Below are 19,682 nucleotides of genomic sequence, written 5' to 3'. Positions count from 1 at the left end.
CAGATTCCCAAGGTAACAATGGGAAGTTTAGAACACAAGTTTGAAATTTAAAAAGGAAAATCACCCTAGTAGAAAGAGCCCAGACATGAATTACCCTCGGCTTCCCACCAATGAACACCTGGCCAAGCCTTTATGCTCCCTGAGCATCTACTTCCTCATTATAAAATGGGGATGACAATACCTACCTTGCATAATGTTCTAAAGATTAAATGAGATAATGTAAGTAATTTCTCAACACAGTACCTAGCACGTTAAAAGTACCAAAGAAATTAGTTCCTTTCTAACTTATCTTTCTCTGTTTTGTCAGTACAGAAATGGTTACATGCTGTCCAAACATCATTTTCTATTCCATTATTTCTAGCGAATGCACCGTAGGAGTCTGGAAAAATAAGAAGGGCAAACTAGAAAGGACAAAATATGAATAGCCTAGTGTCGGAGTCCCCAGGCCAAACCAGAGCACAGAATTGTCTCCTCTAAACCTGTGTGGAGGATCTCAGAGGAAGGGAAGACGCACCTCTGTAGAAGATTCATGAGAAGAGAAAGGCCAGGAGGAGTTTTTCCGGAGAGTATTTTCCTAAAATGAGAGCTTCTGGGTCTCTAGATATGGGTTCTGACCCTAGGGACCCTGCAGAAGATACTGAGAGAGGTTATCAAGTAGCCCAGAGCAGCAGCAGAAGGTGCTGTGCTGCTCTGGCTTTTCTGGGTGCCAATAGGCAGGTTTCTTGCCTCATTTCCCACACCCACATTGGCATGGCCCTGCTCCCACTTTAGAGCACAGTGATCACTGGGAAGAGCAATTCTGTCCAAAGAAAAGGGTTTGGCAAAGCCCAAACCCCTCTGCTCACAGGTAACTGAAGCCAAAGGAACATTTCTACATCAGTTTTCCAAGGAAGTAAACAAACGAACCAAAAACAAAAGGAAGACCGTACTACGAACTAGATTTCTCAATGTTTCAACGCGAGTAGCACTCGCTTTTGCCCTCCTGCACATTTCCAGTTACTGGCTGGAAAGGGTCCTACTTCACAGTCGTTGTCCTTGGAGAGGCCATTCTCACCCCATGACAACCACTTCACTGGTCTCCCTGCCTCCAGTCTTTCCCCCTTCCACCCATTTATCACAGAGCAATCAAAGTTCTTTGACTAAATCAGACAGCTAAAGATGCCACTGCCCCACTTAAAACCCTTTGCCGGCTCCCCACCACCCTGAGGATGAAGTTTAATCCTCACTGTAGTTCCCCTGGTGTCCCTGATGACTCGCTCCAGCCTCCTCTCCCACCACTCCCCACTGCCTGATGCCCCAGAAAACTACTTACAAGCTCTGAAAGGACCACACTCTCTCCTGTAACTGAGACTTCTCGGTGTGTTCCCCAGTCCCCGAAACACTACAGGCCTAGCTAACTCTTCCTTAACCTTAGGTCTCCACTTAGCTGTCACTTGCTCAGGACCCCTTTCCTGATCCCCTCCCCTGCACTGACACCTCGGTTAGGAGCCCCTTCCAAGTGCGCCCAGGGCAGTCTGTTCTCCCTGGCAGCACTGCTCCCACGTTTTGAGGCTGGGCAGGGACCATTCCTATTCCTTCATCACTGTTTTCCCTAGTATGAAAAATGGCACCTGGCATGTAGCAAATATTCAGGGACTGTTTGCTTAATTAATTAAGAGATGGACATGAGAAATAGGGCTTCAGAATATAAGGGTGGTGGCATTCCTGGGCCTGTGGTAACTGATTTCTCAAGCTTGATTAACTAATTCAAGCAAATTGTCCCAAGAGAGGGAACTCTATGTTCAGCAGGAACTCTATGTGATGGCCACAAAGGACTGCTGAGCTTCCCAGGTGACTCCTAGGGCATCCGGGAAAATGTAATTGAACCTGAGTCTGCTTCTCACAAACACTAGGTTTAGCTAAGCATGGAGCAGGCCTTCCCAAGGCCAGTGGAGCTATGAAATCAGCTTTCTGCCAAGCTTCATGCTCAAGTCCTGGGTACACTCCTTCTGGGTCCTGTTATCAGTCACCCAGATGGGTCACCCTTTGCCCAAATTTAACAGATAGTTTCTACACCCTAACCATCTTTTGTACAGTATGAACCTGGCAGAAGTGACTGTTTAAAACTTTACCAAAATTTTTAAAGAAATTTTCACTTTAGATGCCACTGATATTAAGTTATTCAAATCTAGAAAATCCAACAGACTGCTAAAACATGACCTTCTAAAATAAACAAAGATGCCTAACATCATTAGTTGAAGAGAAATGAAAATGAAAATAGTGAGCTACCACTATACACCCACTAGAACTACTAAAATTTTGTAAAGTGTAAGAATGTGAAGCAATTTTCTCACACACTGCTCATGGGAATGGAAAATGAAAAAGCAACTTTGCAAAACAGTTTAGCAATTTCTTATAAAGTTACACACAGACTGGTGATACAAACCAGCCATCCCATCCTGGGGACAATAGTCCTCCTTTATCCACAGGGGATGTGTTCCAAGACCCCTCAGGGGATGCCTAAAACCACACATAGTACTGAAGTCCATATATACTATGTTTTTTCCTGTACTTATATACTTATCATGAAGTTTAATTTATAAATTAGGTACTATAAGAGATTAACAATAGTAATTAATAGTAAAGTTGAACAATTAAACAATATATTGTAGTAAAAGTTATGTGAATGTGGCACTATTAAGTAAAATAAGGGTTATGTGAACACAAGCACTGAAATACATAACAATCAATGTAATAAGTGAGAGGGCTACTGAGTGACTAACAGGCAAGGAATGTATAAAGTGTGGATATGCTTGACAAAGGGAGGATTCACATCCCAGGCAGGATGGAATGGGATGGTGCAAGATTCCATCACACTACTCAGAATGGCACACAATTTAAAACTTATGAATTGTTTAGTTATGGAATTTTTCACTTAATATTTTTGGACCATGGTTGACTGCAGGTAACTGAAACCACAGATAACGAAACCACCAATAAGGGGGAACTACTATATTTACCAAAGAGAAATGACAGCATGTGTTCACACAACTGTACATAACTGTTTGTAGCCCGAACTGGAAACAACACGAATGTCCATCAATTAATAAACGAATGAAAATAGAATACTACCCAGCAATAAAAAAGGAACGAACTACTAATATATGCAACAAAATGGATGAATCTCAAAAGATTCAAACACAAGAGAAATAAGTCAGACACAAAAAACTACATATTATATGACTCCACTTATATTTCACATTCTGCGAAGGCGAAACAATAGGGACATAAATCAGATCACTAGTAGCCAGTGGCGATGGGTAGGGAAAAAGACAGACTGCAAAGGAGCACTGAGTGATGGAAATATTCTATGTTATGATCTTGGTCGTGGTTATACAACTATATACATTTATCAAAACTCATCAAACTGTACACTTAAAAAGAATAAATTTAACCATATGTAAATTATACAACAATAACTCGACTTCCTCCCACCTCCAAAAATACTTGCCTTGTAATATAATATTTAACATACTCTACAAGTCAAATCATACATCAAAGATCTAAGAATGGCATAGTGTAAAGCTTGATTATTGTGTGATTCCCTAGGAAGGTGAATAGTGAATAAAATAATTCACCATCTAGTCATTCAACAAACAACTGCAATCTTAATTCTACAAGGCCCTCATTAACAACTAATATTTCTTGAGTACCTACTCTGTGCCAGGCGCTCTGTTCTAGACACTGGAGAACAAAAGCAGCAAAGTTCCTGTTCTCGTGGAACTTCTATTCTAGCAAGGGAGTAGAAAACAGACAAATAACAATGGGTTGTTAAGTTGGTGGGTGGTAGGAATACTGAAGTACATAAAGCAGAGCAAGGGGACAGAAAGTCATGGGGGGGGGTGGGTAACTCCTTTCTGAGGAAGCATCTTTGGGACAGTGAAATGAGAGTGAGCTATATGCTACTTGCAAAAGAATCACCAAGTGACAGCTGAGACTGTGAATTCTTTAACATTTCCCTAAATCTAAACCTGAAATGTCAGACAGTGATGATGGCAAAAGAAAAACATGCAGGGTCACAGGAAGCTTGGTGCGAAGGCAAAAATGGTGACTCCAGTCAGCGCCTACCCACACCTCTGCTTCACCAATATATTTGGTCCTTTTGAATTTCACGTATAAGTCTCAAAGAGTGATAAATTTAAAGAAGGAGGAATAAGGAAGAGGAAGACATGTCAAAAAGACAAGGTAGGAGGGGTTCCCACCCCCTACTTAGCAAAGCCAAAAGAAAAACAGGCACTACTTCCTGTGACTGCCATGTCTTTTCACCATGTCTTCCTTAGATGAAAGATCAACTCTAAAGCTGGAGGGCACAGCCTCACATGATCCTAGTGTTCTTGAAAGAACACCAACCAATCCTTTTGTTACTGCACTAAGAGCTTCTGGTAGCAGTGTGAACATGCATTTTTCTCATTACATTTTCTTAGACATTAAATCTTGCTGTATTGGCAGATAAAAAGAATTTGATGGGAGTTTTGGAGACCCATTCTCACCATACTCCTGCTCCAATCTTGGAGAAGCTGAAGCCCCCAAAAGCAAATGACTTGCCCAGAGTCACACCCCAGAGTTAGAGCTGGCCCCCAGCCTTCTCAGGAAATAACTTTTCAATAACTGTTACATGCCCTTTCCTACTACGATATTTCTCCTACAACTATTTTTCTGAACACATTTTTCTTACAAGTACTATCTGAATAGTTCATACACTCAGAATGTGAAGTCAGCATGTAATTTTCATCCTTCAAACAGTGGTTTTATGACGGCTATTTCTCTAAACTTTAATTAATTAATGTGTGTGTATGTATTCTACTTTGACAAATTTCCACAGTTACCAGAAGTGAGATAGAAATTGAAATTTCTGACAACAACAATCAGTATCTCTCTTGATGAAACTGTTTCTAGATGTCTTATATCAATAAACAGCTAGCCAATAACGTACAAAGCAGGAGGCAGATTTAAGGCAGGATTTAACTATATCACATATGAATTGAAAATGTGTTGATACTAAAGCTCAGCTTATTGCCTATTCATGATATGTTCATGCAAAAGCAGGAATTACAGATGTCTACGCATTTCATCTCCAGAGAGATGCAGAGGCTCCTGAAGAATCAGGATACAAAAACTGTACGCCCAACAGAGCATGCTTGCATTGAAAAAGGTTTGTTTTAATTGCCTCTTTGAGCTTATGTCTCTGGATCAACAGCCACATTCAGGAAAAAGACTAATGAGGTTACTGAAAGTCAGAAGGCCAGGCTGGAACACGCTCACTGCAGCCATGACTGAAGACAGAGAGCATGGTTGCTGTGTGCTGACGGGAGGGGATTTTGAGTCATCTTGTGATTTCTCCCAGGCTGATTTATGAGCTGTATTAATTTGATGGCCTCAGTTTAACTTTTCTGGCCTCCAGTTGCTGTTGAGCTCTCTACCCTTAAGGCCATCCTAGCTAACCCTTAAATTCTACCCCCTCACATTCCTCAACCATCCTGTAGATTCGCAATTTCAGTGAAACTGTCCTTCATTGCCATTAGGCCCTTAGAGGCCTGTAGAAAGCCCACGAGCTGGTACGGTGTCCCTGAAATTTTGTTCTACTTGAACTGAGTATTTAACATTTCAATACTCAAATTTGAGGAGGTAAAATGTTGTGAAGACCACCAAGAATAAATTTAGCTATTCTACCATTCTAGAAGAATTCTATCATTCTAAAAGAGGCTCTGCTATCATGCTACCCAGTTAAATAATATAGATCTTGTGAATTTTATCAAGTCCAACAATCTATAACTTAGAAGGACTTTTTCGAAATTACCAAGTACATCATTTTCACTTGGTTATTAATAGCAATAAGTTTATAAATAACTGCATACTCTTCTTTTTCCCTGGAATACATATTTGATTTCCTGGACAAAACTGTTTGTTAATAGCAAATTTTCAAAATGAAGGCTATGAAATGAAAAGCTGAAAGTTAGAAGAGATCTATGAATACCATATAAATCTGTAACTGGCCTTTAAGAAGCATAATTTCTCATGCTGTCAACAATTCTATTTAAAAGAAGACTCAAAAGATTTAACTCTATTTCTATCATGTCACTGATATTTGGATGACCAAAGATCTTATTTATCACTCTCAACATTCCAATTCCTCCCATCTAAACAGTCTCAGGACTTCTAAAACTATCAAGAGCCAGGGTTTCTGAAAACAAATCTGTCCTGTAACCATTCTTGTTTCACCACTATAGAATTATGGAGAAATTCTAACAAAATGTTAGAGACAGCCCTTCTTCCCATGCTGATTTCCACTAAACAAACAGAAAGCAACCTTCAAAGGAAGACTTCATCAAACAATACAACTATTTGCTGTTTTCCTGGTTGGGGTTACATAGAATACAGTAAAAAAAAAAAAAAGAACTTTGCCTAGAAAAGAAATCAACCTGTCACAGGAAAAAAAAAAAAAAAAATCAAAAAATTTCAATCATGATCATAATGCCAAAATCAGAAGACCTGCAGGGAAGGAACTATTGAAGTTATAAACATCCTGAGCTATAGACACACAAGCAAACAAGGCTCCATGAACAGTCCTTTATTTGCAGAAAAACTTGACTGGGAAACGTTCTCTGTGGTTGTAGAAGGGTTTTTATCCAGGAGAATTTTAGGATAAAAGGCTTAGTAACTGTATCAGCAAAAAACATTCTGTTTGGCTCACATCTCTGAAGGGTCAACATCTTCAGACAGTCAACCTTTCCCAGACTAAAGGGTTTATTTTTATAAAAGTGCTCCAAGGATTTGGGGGACAGACAAACCCAAATCCCTTCACTGCCTTCACCTTCCTTTGGGCCGGCCTGTACTACTACGTGGCAAACACCCCCAAACATCCTTAACTCTTTTTATTTTCTTCAATTAACTGGCCCAGTAAAAAGTAGGAAGGTTCTGGAATCAGAGCAAACTGGGTTTGAATCCTGACTCTATTACTCAGCAGCTCTGGGACCCTAGGGACTATGAGCCCCTGTACCCTTTCCATAAAATAGAGCTAGTAAGGCATATAAAACATGTTGCCTATTCCCAGAACACAGTAGGTATCCAGTAAATGGTAGCTATTATGACTAGTGCTTCTGACTTTACAGAGTAAAGCATTCATCAAGGGTAGGGCACAGAGAGGTTCCTTTGTCCACAGAAGGTCCCATTTCTCCCAAAGGCCTTTCCAGAACAAACTGGAGTTTCTCCAGTGCCCAGCTCAGTGGGAAATATGAAAGGGTGATCCTGGTATTCTGGTGCCACTTCTGGCATTGTTTTACCATAAAACTCCTTTATAGGGGTCCCCACCACTCACTTAAACTGTGCTCTCCACCCTCACAGCAGTCAGCTCCCGTTTCCCACACAGGCACATTGCCACCTTCCTTCAAGTCTTCAGCACCTGGCTCAGTTTTCCTCTCCGCTCCACTTTCTCCAGCCTCTAGGTCAATTACCTATTTGCAATCTGGGCCTTAGAATTCCTTCATCTTTTCAGCTCTCCCAGTTTACCAACTTATCAGATGTTCCCTGCTAAATTATAAGTTATGTGCAGCAAGCTAATGTGTCTTTACATCTTATTTTCTTCCACACTGAGCCCAGTGCCCAGGATGACCCGGTGCTCCATTAACATTTGTGGAATGAGGTCCGCTAAAGTCAGACCTCAGGAACAGGGAAAAAAATAGGTAAAACAGAGGAAAAAAATAGTTAAAAACGGGTTCACTACAGTAACAAATTAGAAATTTCATTGAAAGTAAAGGTTCGGATAGGCTAAAACCATGACAAAATTTCCAGCTGTTTTCAAAGAAACTTTACAAGTTCAAGCAGGAGTGCATTTAATTTGGTGTTCTTCAAAAGCACTCTAATTTGTTGGGAAGACCTTCATTTTCATCGACTTCATGCGAGCAAAGGAGAACCTGCAATTCGCCAGCCAACAAGAGCACCTTCCCTAAGGGCTCAACCCCAAATACCAGAAGTGTAAGCATTGGTGAGCAGCACTGAACTCTAAAGGCACAGGCTCAAGTCAAGAACTCACTTAATGAAGCGTACTGACATCTGAATACAATTCTGCTACCTGAACACTTTATTCTCTTTACCAAACCAGTTATCTAATCTCCAGGCTCTTGTCTGGTTCTAGCTCATAGTATGTGACCAAATCCAACAACCTTCTTCTGATGATCCTCTTTCACCAACCAGCTCTTGAAACAGTGCAGGTACATGTCATGTGTCGCAGATACCTCTGTTTCTGCAGGCTGGCAAGGACCAGGTAAAAATGTAATCGGAGTTCCAGGGCAGGCATAGAGGTACAGGATCTAAGCCCTGCCTTCTCAACTTGACAGCTGAACTCCTTCTTTATGATAACCAAAACAAACCACTTTACTGACTGCCTTGCTAAATTAAGAGCAGAAAGAGGAATAAAATCACAAGTTTAAAAAGACTATATTTGTGATTCTGAAAAACAAAAACCAAAGGATGATAGTTTTTTTTTAAATACTGGCAACATTAATTCCATTATTTGAGGTCTGAAAGGATTCGTCCAGAAGAAATGGATCCGTACTATTCCAATATTATCATGATTCTTTTTTTTTTACTTTCATTTAATATTTATATTTATATTTTATTTTTGTTATTTTTTTTTTTATTATGGTGACATTGGTTAACGAAATCCAGTTAAGTTTCAGGTATACAATTTAGCAGTAAAGCCTATATATCTTGCACTGTGTATTCACCACCCATAGTTAGATTTCTTTCTGTCGCCACATATTTGACCCCTTTTACTCCACCTACCTCCCTCATGATTCTGAGTATTCTTTTTAGAAAGTGCTACTACCATTGAGATTTTCAAAAACCAGACATTTTCTGTGTGGGATTAGAAAGTACTCAAGGAAAGATGAAACTAAACTATTGGGTGGAACTCGGACAGCCTCCTTTTTTCAACTGTTTTACAATGGCATTTAACAATTCAATCCCCAAAGCACCCATGTGCCTATCTACATCAAGTGAGCACAAGGGAGTCCCCAGATGGAGCTCTGCCTAAGGACAGTGTCTTGCTGGTCTCTGCAACCCCCAGAGGCACATCCACTCCCATTAATGGAGGCCATTTGACCCAAGTAACAGCCAACCCTCTATTTTCTTGGCAGAGGAGAAAGCCACACTGCAATCATGTGAAATGTGACTAGAGTTGCAAACTGGAAAATGGCACTCATTCCCATTTGCAAATTCTGCAACAGGAATGACAACTGAATAAATACTACCTGACCAATCAAAGGCTTTATCTTGAACTCAAGATTCTTACTACAATTAACACAATCATTACAGTTAAAAAAAAAAAAAAAAAGAACCCTGCCTTGAATCGCAATCTTAATTGGCCAAAATTTGCACAGAGTTTTGTACCTCTGCATAAAAGAAACAATTTCTAGGAAAGACTCACCTTTTAGGACTTCTGTAGAGATTTCCTTCTAATTTGAACCTATCACCAAAGAGTAATTTTTATTTGAGAGACAAAAAAAAATCCAGTTGAAAATCCCATGAAGATTCAAACTGGACCAGGAGACAGAATAAATAATGAGGCCAGTCCAGTAGTCAAGGATTCAGTGTCCACTTTAAGATGATCAGGATAGACTTTTATAGACACATTTCTTTTTTCTCTCCTAAAAGAATACTGTAAATATTATCCAAAATTCTAGTATAATAGTGAGAAGCCTGGATTAAAGAGGCAAGGGGCCAAGATTTCAATTTCTAGTTAATGACAGCTGGAGAGTGAATTCAGGTAAGCCATTCTACCACTTTGAGCCACAGAACAGAAAACAAGTCTTCATGATGAAAGGGCTGCAATAGATAATCTTCTGAGTCTAAGAAAACTGCCCAGAGAGGGGAGGGAAGTTAGGGGGGAGGGGTGGAAAAGAGGAAGGGATTAAAAAGTACAAATTGGCAATTACAAAACAGTCATGGGGATGTAAAGCATAGCATAAGCAATATAGTGAATAATATTATAATAACTATGTATGGTGTCAGATGGGTACTAGATTTATCAGGATGATCACCTCATAAGATACATAAATGTATAAATTACTGTGTAGTAAACCTGAAACTAATATAATATTGTATGGCAACTGTAATTGAAAAATGAAAAAAAAATATTTAAAAAAGAAGAAGAAAGAAACTGCCCGGAGTGTGGGTATCAGACTTGAGTTCGAATCCCTGGCTCTAGCATTAATGAGATTTGTAAACTATGAGCAAGTTACTTAACTTCTCTCTGTATCAGGTACACCATCTGAAAAATGGGGCCAGCTCAGTATTTCCCCAAATGCAGGAGAGCTACACGAGATAACTTTAAGCAGTACTTAGAAGGTTTTAGAAGATGGACAGGCACAGCATTGAACAATGAATCACATAATGAGAAAATTTTATTCTTTTCGGCACTTCTTTGGCCTTTATAAAAATTTTACTACATTAAAAAGAAAGGTTTTTTTTTTCTGGTCTTCTCTTCTACACCTCTTTTAATACAGGCTAATTTCCCTTTTTAACAAAGTGAGAGCAAGTTTCAGAGTCAGCTAGCATCTTGGAAAGCAATTTTATTATACAGACTGTTTAAAAAAATAATGATTTATTTTAATTTTTTTTTTAATTACCTTCTATTCGAGACAACTGATATCGATTTTCAATTTAGAAGACCAATATGACGTTAATTTTTAAAATATATTGATGATTACAAAAATGTGAGTCAATTTAAATAATTTGAGCAGCCTATATGCTGCCTATGTCAGGGTTACAGTGAAGATTTAATGAGGTAATGTAGGGGAGACCTAACCCACACTGTGCTCTCATCTACCCATGGTCAATGGGTACAATTTCAGTCAATGAGGAATGTGAATAGAGGGTACAGCGCAAACAAAAGCAACTACAGAAGATAGGTGTGAGTTTCCAGAACAATGAGGAGCCAAAAAATAGCAAGAAGGGGTTCTTAAAGTAGAAGTCAGAGAAACGAGGAAAACCTGTAGAGGGAGATTCAGGTAACAAAGTTTCTGAGCTATACGACATGCTGACCACTAGAGAAAACCAGGTGTAGTTCCTTTGTGTATGCCTTTTACAATCTGGGACAAAGTTGTCAAAAAGAAGTCAGTCTTGTTTTAAAGAACCTTGAATGTCCAGCTAAAGAGCATTTATGATGGCAGATCCTTAGTCTAGTCTTTTCACATTTGTTCAGCACTTAGTATACTTTACATGATGTTTGAAAATATTTGCTGAACAAATGAATTTCAGTTTAATGGTATTTTTTATATATTAACTCATCTGATTTACATACATAATTTATATGTATATATGTAATATTATGTCTTCTTCTTCCCTCCCTATTCCAGTACCAGAGATCACACCTCACCCAGCTAAGATAAACTGCCACCTCCATCCCAAGGCCCTGCCTCTGGATGTGGAGAAAGGTCAGGCTAAACTCAGTAATCTGAGTCTTCACTTTATGCCTTTCCAAAGAAAGCTGCTCCTTCCATCAGCGTTCCCTTTATGTCAAACTTGGATCATCAAAATACCAGATGGAATCAATTTCAAACTGCTATACCCTTGGGGACTTGCTTCTTAAAGAAAATAAGCTTGATTTAATTCTTGGCAAAAACAATTATTCCCAACCTGGCATCCTACAGGAATTTTGCAGAGCAAGTGTAAATAAAGATATGAAACCCAAAAAACCTCTTAACAGCTCCTTCTCTCTCCCATGCCCCCAGCCCTGAAACTTCTTGCTCCTTCTTCTCCCTTCTTCCTTCCAGTCCTAATCTATTATGATTTCTGAAACAAATTCATGGCAATACTTTAGAAAGCTTTGTTTTTGCCCGCCTACCCCCAAGGAGAGTCTCTCAAGGTATTTAGAAATATCCTTATAAGGTTCTTTCAATTCTCTAAGACGGGCATAGGTGTTCCTTTCTTGGAGGATGAATGAGTCTTAGGGTCAGTTAGCTTTCCTTTTTAACACATACTGGCTTAAGAGGACTGTAACGTAAGAAGCAAAATCTATACCCAAAATGGTGATATCCAGGATGGAGAGTTCAAATAAATATTTTACTTCAGAGAGATGCTCCAAATAGTGGGTCAGAGATGAGGACAATGTCTCACTATGTTTCACTACATCATGTTTGCTCTACTGAAATTTATTGAACTGAACTAACTCCTCCTTCCTTTGCATTTCAGATAAGAATTTCCTTCTGGCTCTATTATTTAAGGCTTTGTCCACCTAATTCGACAACTTTCTTTCCTTCTTCCTCTCCTGCATCATCCTTTCTTCCCTTATTACTCTCATCAGGAACGCTCTTATACATCCCCTAGGTGTTTACCTTCTACCTTTCAAAATCCACATCATCTGTTATACTAATGTCTCTCAAGTCGTAGCTCTAAGAGGCTCCAAAAGATCACCCTTTTTCCTAAATACAGACCTAGAGTTAGAGGACATAATAGCTTGAAGGGATCTTAAAAAGTCAAGTATTTCAGCGTCTTTCATTTTATGAACCAAGAATCTAAATCTCAGAAAAGTAAAATGACTTGCCTAAGGTCACATGGCTCCTTAGTGGGTTTCTAAAATTATATGCGAAATACAATTATACATATAATTGTAATTATATGTGATTATATCTAAATTTTGGAGTTTACATGTCTTTCTATATTTTTGCTGGATTATATCTAAATTTTGGAGTTTACATGTCTTTCTATATTTTTGCTGGACAGAATCCATAGCTTTTATCATATTCTCAAGGTAGTAAAAAAATCCTCTTCTAATAAATAATAACCACTGATTGGTTTTACATATATATAATTATCCTTAGCAAATGTCCCATACTAAATACCAGTTATAATAAAACATCTTGACTTCAAGACTAGCCAGATAAAATGCTTTGACTCCGAAATACTTCTTGAAATTTGGATTTGGCATAGAAAATGTTGCAGAATTTTAAACACACACACACACACACACACACACACTCACTCACTCACTCACTCACTCACTCACTCAATGAATAACAGAATTGCTCCTGTGCATGACAGGTTATTTTGGTTTTTAAAAACTATTTAAATTATAAATTACTTAGTGAAATATCTCATTCTTATTTAAAAAATAAATTACTTTCCAAATCAAAGTACTCGAATGTAAAATGTTAGACTATAGCATTTTTTCAAATCACAGCTGCCTCAGAAAGAGAAATGAAACAAGAGAATTAGAATTGTTCTGCAAAAAGTTAGCTGGCCTAGATAATTTAAGTACATACTAAAATTTCTCAATCAAAAACCTAACCTTAACTATAGTTGTTTCTCATATAACTCTATTTCTAATGCTTTTCTATGATTATCCCATCATTTTAATTCACCTTTCAGAATATAAGAAACAACACTAGTTTCCCATTCTCGTTGACTTATCAAAGTCAGCATTTATTGAACCCCTTCCATATGCCATAATGAGGGGTTTGAATCAAGGACTAGGGAGAATGAATGAAAGATCTTCTCCTGGAAAAGCATACACTCAAAAGGAGGACAAATCTTAACTACATCAAGAAACACAGTTAAATACATGGCACGAATAGTGCTATGATCCAATCTTATGGGAGTGAAAAAGAAGGGGATAATTAATTTTAAACTCTATGTTGGCAAGGAGGAGTGAATCCACAAGGGTCTATGAGAAGGATGGCATTTAAATAATGCCTTAAAGTAGATTTTCAAAATGTAAGAAGTCAGAATTTCAAAGTTCATTTTCCAAGTCTTATGTGGCTTCCTCCGACCGACCGTTGTCAGGATAAAACCTCTTTTTTTTAACACAGTGTATCACTCTCAACAGAATGCACAGTAACAGAAAGGTCTATCTGAAAGCAATTTTAAATATGAAATTTTCATTCTCTGGCTTCAAATATTTCTAAAACGCACCTCTCTAACAGCATGTATGCTGGTTATGTATCCAAAGAACTATTTTTAGGTGAAAATATCCAAATGAAAAGGGAGAGTCACTCTTTGCCTCTTGGTAGTAAGTATTTCAATTGTCAAAACTTTGGTATTTTGACAAAGTCCTTGCCCTGATATTGGTAAATTCATAGAAACCAAACTACCTGGAATGCAACCTCAGCTCCACTACTTACAAATTGCATGATCATACTACTTAGCCTGTCTATACCTCAGCTGCCTCAACTATAAAAGGAAGATAATAACAGTATCCACCTCACGTGGTTCTCATGAGAATGAACTGAATAATTACATGTAAAATGCTTAAAACAACATCCAGCACACAGTAAATCAACAATAAATGTAACTGTTTTTACCAAGAAGAAATGTTTTCTAAGAGCTTATCTCTAACTTGCTACACCGCTTAATAAGAAAAAGTTTCCCATTCTATTTCACTTTTATAAAGCAGACTTTAAAACTGTATTTTCTTTCAGAGAAAAATGCCTAGGCAAAGGCTAAATTTGGTTCCTATACAGAAATGGCAGTAACAGAGAAATAGCTTATTTCAAAAGGTCTAAAATATAATTAAGGATAAAACAGGCAGGAATCATATTGTACTATAATCAACTTTTTAAAACTTCATCGAAGTTAGGATTGACAGTTAAACTAACAGTTATCTTCCCTTTGTCTTTTGTTCCTTATGCCTTTACAGCCAAACACTCTGTTGTTCCATTTTCTGTGTATTGCACAAAAAAATATTTTGAGGTCACAGACCTACTCACGAATATCTGACTAAAACAATAGTACGTTTTTCATTTTAACTCAACTCAAGAATTAGAGAATTGAGTAAATCTTATTGTCTGTTCTTTCCATGGTGTTGCAATCCCTATGCAACCAATGTCCCAACAAGCAAAAGAGAATTTGGCTAACTCACTTACAGCAATAATGGAAATATGATACAAGCTGTCGATTCTGATAAGGACTTAGTAGATGAACGTACCAGAACACAGTAAGCATCCTTGGAAAGTCCTCTGTTCCCAGCATCTGTAACTGCACCACCTCACTGGTTAGTGTGGGAGTTCAAGTACACTGGAGCTCACTGGCTAGGTTCAAATCTTAGTTCTGCCATTTCCAAGATGTATGGCCAGGGACAAATTAGTTAACCTCTCAGTTTCTTAATCTACAAAATAGGAATAATAAATAGGTTTGCTATAAAGATAAAATTAGTATTTGAAAAGCATTTGGAATAGTACTTGGCACATTGTGCTATTTAATAGCGTCTATTAAATAAACATTGCAATAACTTTGGCATTTATGGTTATTTCCACATGCAGATACGAAGAGGGTCTCAATTTTTAGTGTAGGCCCTCTGCCGGAAGAGTTAAATAAAACAAATTTTCAGAAAGTTTATTTAAAATTTGATTCTGGAGTAACTGGCCATAGGAGGATTATACCTGCAAAATTTCTTCAGTATCCAGTTAGTAAATAAAAATATATTTGGATTTGAGAGTATTTTAGAAATGCAAAAATCACACCTAGATATCCGAAAAGTTCATAAGAGTCTAAAGCAATGTCCACTTAACTATTTTAGGAGCTAAAAACTGAAATCATGAAGATATTAACAATTTGTGATCACTACAAATAATAGTATTAGCAACTTGCTTTATGAGAAGGGAGATCCCTAAAAAAAATTTAGCTGGAAAAACATTCCAACTTCTCTCCACATATGGTAAATACTATAGAAGATAATAAAAAGCTGTATCACTGAGTTTCATTTGGTTCCATTAATTATTAATAATGTAAGCACAGAGACTTCTAGAGCAGAGGTTGAAAACAACCAAACCCCAATCACCCTTTTCCAATCCTAAAATAATCATTGTCTCACATGACGTATAAATATTCTTGAAGTCAAAATATGTCCAGCATTCATTACAGGCCTCTATTTGGATGTAAATCAAAATACTTATAAGGGTTAAGATTTGGAATGCTCAGCTGGAGGGGAGACACACATATCTCAGGTGTCTCCTTCACAATCAGATATGTCATTCTGGAACACCAGGCTTATCCTTCCAAGGGGGCTTATGAATCGCTCTGACTACAGTACCAATTCTTACCTCTTACATGGACCATGGTCATCACTAAGGCTGGTCACTCACTCTGTTTCTACTGATTTTTCTCAAGTAGATACTAATTTGCTCTGTGTATCCACTGTTTTCCAAACTCTCTCTATCATGAATTATTTTAATGCTTTGTTTGGGGGACATGTAAAAATGGATACTTTGTACTTGAAAATTATTATACTATCTGAAGAAGTTCTACTCCAGAACATTCTCCATGCTTTCACATTTTCTTTGATTTGGGAGAAGTGTCTCTAGAGAATGGTATTAACGGAAAGCTTCCATTATTTTTATGGTATTAGAAAAATGGGCTGAAATAAAAGGGGAGATGAGAAATTAACCACTTTCCTCAGTTGAAATTTAAGTTTTGTCAGAACAGATCAAAACTTAGGTTTGGATTCCCATACTACTGTTCAAAGAACCGGTAAAACTCCACTTTTGAACTTGGAAAATTTTGTGAGGTGTTCCTTGTGTGTGGAGGGTGGGGGTCCGCCCCTACAAAGTGACTTGCTGATTTTCATAACCAAGGATTTTTTTTTAATATCAAATTGGTGTTCTAGTATATGAACGTATATACCACCCACTCATTTTGTGAAGAGTCACTAAAAAGCCTTGGGTTTTAAAAGCTCATGGTAGTTATCAATGATGGGAAAGATAGAGTCAATTCCTTTCAGTGCCAGAAGCTTCTTTCTGTCTCTTTGCTTTCTCCCTTTTTTCATCTTGTTTATGTCCTTCTTTCTAACAAGTACTGAAAAAAAATGGCACCTACACTAAAGCCCTGGCACTGGCCCACGACTCAAGAACCTTCCGATTTAGCAACGATCTGGGAGTCAGGAAACATTCTAATAAAAAACAACCAGACAGGCTTTCGCCTGATCACCCAAGTTTCCTTCCTGACGAGATCTCGGTTGGAATCCGAGAGAGACAATGCTTTGCAGAGCCCTGCCCCACTCTGGTCTCGGGGCCGATTCCCAAGCCACCCGGCCAGGAGGCGCTGCGGGCCAGTCCCCCGGGGCCACAGGCAGCCGGCGCCCAGCCCTGCCCAGCCCTCCCCACCCCCACCACGGAGCCCAGCCCCGCGGCGGAGCTCTGAGTTCTGCACCGCCTGCCGGGGTTACTCTCGGTCATTCCCCTGCACCATCTCGCCTCAGCTTCTCCATCCGTGCCCTGCCTGAGGCTGCCCCAAGAGAAAAGCAGCAAAAAGAAGGATGATGGGGGGTGGAGGAGCGGGAGAATGGGCACAGCTCTAGGTTTCCGCAGGCTCTCCTTCTCTGTAAGTCTTCTGTTTTTAAAAGGAACAAAATTTGTCCCCACCGCGCGCCAGGGACACCCGCTTGGGTGAGCGCACTGAGACCATAGGCAGGACACCCAAGTCAAACAAAGCCCCTGAAGCCTCAACGGAGCAACAGCGCTACAGACCCCGTGTGGGACACCGTCCAGTGGAGTTCTTTGGGTACAAGAACGCGCCGCTCCAGTCTGGGGGCGCACGGGGATCCCCAGGTCAGAGCCCAACTCAGACCAGCTTCTTAAGAACCGAGAACTAAGTGCTAGCATTCATCCGAGTGGGCGCAGACCGACCCTTAGCCAGAGGGGTTTCTAGACATCTAAGGCTCTTCCAAACAAAGGGAAGCGCTCGGTGCAGGATCTGCCACTCTCCCACTCCGGCAGCAGCGCCCCCAAATGACTGGGAGCCCCCCACCCCACTGAGCCCTAGGTGCTGCGCCCGGGTCTCCACGCGCAAAGATGCTCTCTGGGCTCCACCGAAGGGCGAGCCCGGAGCGCAGCTGCGCCGCGTCTTGAGTCGCCGGAGCTCTCCTAGAAGGTCCTTCCCACATTTACACTACCCCCGCAGCATTTGCGTTACAAGAGTTGGAGATGTGGGGGTTCGGACTAAAGTCCCGAAATCTAGTCCTTCCCAAAGCCTCCTCGGCCCCGAAACAAAACAATAACGCCTAAGTCACGAGAGAACCTCTTACCTGTCTTCCACTTCTGTGTTTGCGTCTCTTTTCCTCACTCCTTGCAGAACCCTTCCGGAGGAGAAAACAAAACAAAACAAATTGGCGTGTGGGGGGAGAAAAGAAAGAGAACGGAGCAAAGCGCCCAGGGAAATTGGCTCTGGCGGCGCTGGTCCTGCGGCGCCCCTTTCCTGCCCACCTGCGCCCGAGGAGAGGTGTAGGATCAGCTAGCCCCAGCCCCACTCGCTCTCCCTCGGAATTACCGGGCTTTTGCCGCGACTAGTTCCTTTTATAGATTCGGCTGAGCACAGCGCAGGGGTTACTATCGGTCAAAGCCTGTTCTTTCTCCCTCCTTCCCCGCCCCCTTGCCCGGCCTCTGTTTTTGTAGTTCAGGCACTCAGCAGAAAGCACATGGAGCCGCGCCCCGCCCCTTAAATGGGCGACGTCCTGCAGACCCCCGCAGGGCTGCGGGAGAAGAGTGGGAAGTGGTGGGGTGCAGCTGGTATCGCCCAGTCCTGGGTCAGCACCTGGCAGCCTAGGACAAGCAGGAAATGGGGGGCTTAGGACTTCTCGGAAGACTGTCTCTGCTACGTTCTAGGCGGCTGACGGCACTAGTGGAAATCGCTTCCTCTAAACCCGAACTTTGAGCATTTTTTTTTTCCCTTGGTTAGTTTACTCAGTCTTTGGGATTGGAGGGACAGAGAACGTGAGGCTGAAAACCCTCTGGACACCAACACTTTAGTCTTACCTTTCACAGGCCTTGGGCCTGGGGGAAGGCGGACTATCCTCTGGATAATTGGCTGTTTTTGTTTTCCACCAAAAACCGACTTTGGTATTCAACAGGCAACTTATTACCTTTGGGATTCCCTGCCTGCGAGGACCAATGAAAAGTGTTTTTGCTCCTCTTCTTAAACTGGGAGTGGAGGGAGGCTGCAAATAACAGAACAATGTGGACCAACCCCCTTTTAATATTTTCACTGTATTGGTCAGCGTCCCAGTTATAAATACACATGTATTTATGTATTTTGGCTCCTATAGGTTTTCAAAGTGTGCTAGAGAGTCACAGTCATGTAAAATTATATAACCATTCCTGATCGCTGCCATAACATTCGAGAGACAGAGGCAAGATTTCAAATGGAGGCCCACATACTTAAAGTTTAAATATTTAAGTCATAAAACAAGCCAACAAACTGTAAAATAAATGTCTCCTACCTTGACAAAGATTCCTTGGAAGCAACCCAGAAGGGCAAGTTCATATTCAGACTCCTCACAATTTGACCTGAGTTTTGGCAAGAATGTGGAGTGGGAGAGCCTGCCCCCAGATCCCTTCTCTTCCCACCTCCAGCCTTATCATATTCCAGAAGAATCTCCACTGTGTGCATGTGGACCTCCAGCTGCACAAGCTCCCTCCGTGCATACAGTTAAGGCCACAACTTGAGCCCAGGTGCATAGGCCAGTGGTTGTGTCAACACTCAAGATAGACTCAATGAGGAAGTCCATGCCGGCCCTGGAAAGTGCACTTAGGAGCCTTAGGGTAGGGAACTGTGTTGGCATGGCACCTTGGCCCTGTGGACTGCTCACCTTTAGGAAGAGATGGAGTTTGAGGAGGGCAAGAGCCAAGCCTTCTGAAGCTCAAGTCCTAGGAAAGAGA

At 40.3% G+C, this 19,682-nt stretch overlaps 1 protein-coding gene across 7 annotated transcripts in view; it reads right to left on the bottom strand.

Annotated features, from left to right (window-relative positions):
* ABCA1 (ATP binding cassette subfamily A member 1) overlaps window positions 1-18,424 on the bottom strand; it is a 120,985-nt gene extending 102,561 nt beyond the window's left edge. For 3 of the 7 annotated variants that reach the window (XM_011364967.2, XM_023533496.1, XM_023533495.1), the window contains exons 1-2: window positions 18,053-18,285; window positions 14,960-15,139 (exon numbers count right to left, since the gene is read on the bottom strand). The gene's annotated coding sequence lies outside the window, so the exon portion shown is untranslated. Of the gene's footprint in view, window positions 1-14,959; window positions 15,140-18,052 lie in introns of all 7 variants that reach the window. The other 4 variants (XM_023533491.1, XM_023533492.1, XM_023533493.1 and 1 more) reach the window with 4 other exon arrangements.
* Between the last annotated feature and the right edge of the window lie 1,258 nt (window positions 18,425-19,682).

This window comes from Pteropus vampyrus, unplaced genomic scaffold (assembly GCF_000151845.1).
Source record: "Pteropus vampyrus isolate Shadow unplaced genomic scaffold, Pvam_2.0 Scaffold103, whole genome shotgun sequence".
NCBI lineage: Eukaryota > Metazoa > Chordata > Mammalia > Chiroptera > Pteropodidae > Pteropus > Pteropus vampyrus.
This window is presented reverse-complemented; position numbering and strand designations above follow the sequence as displayed.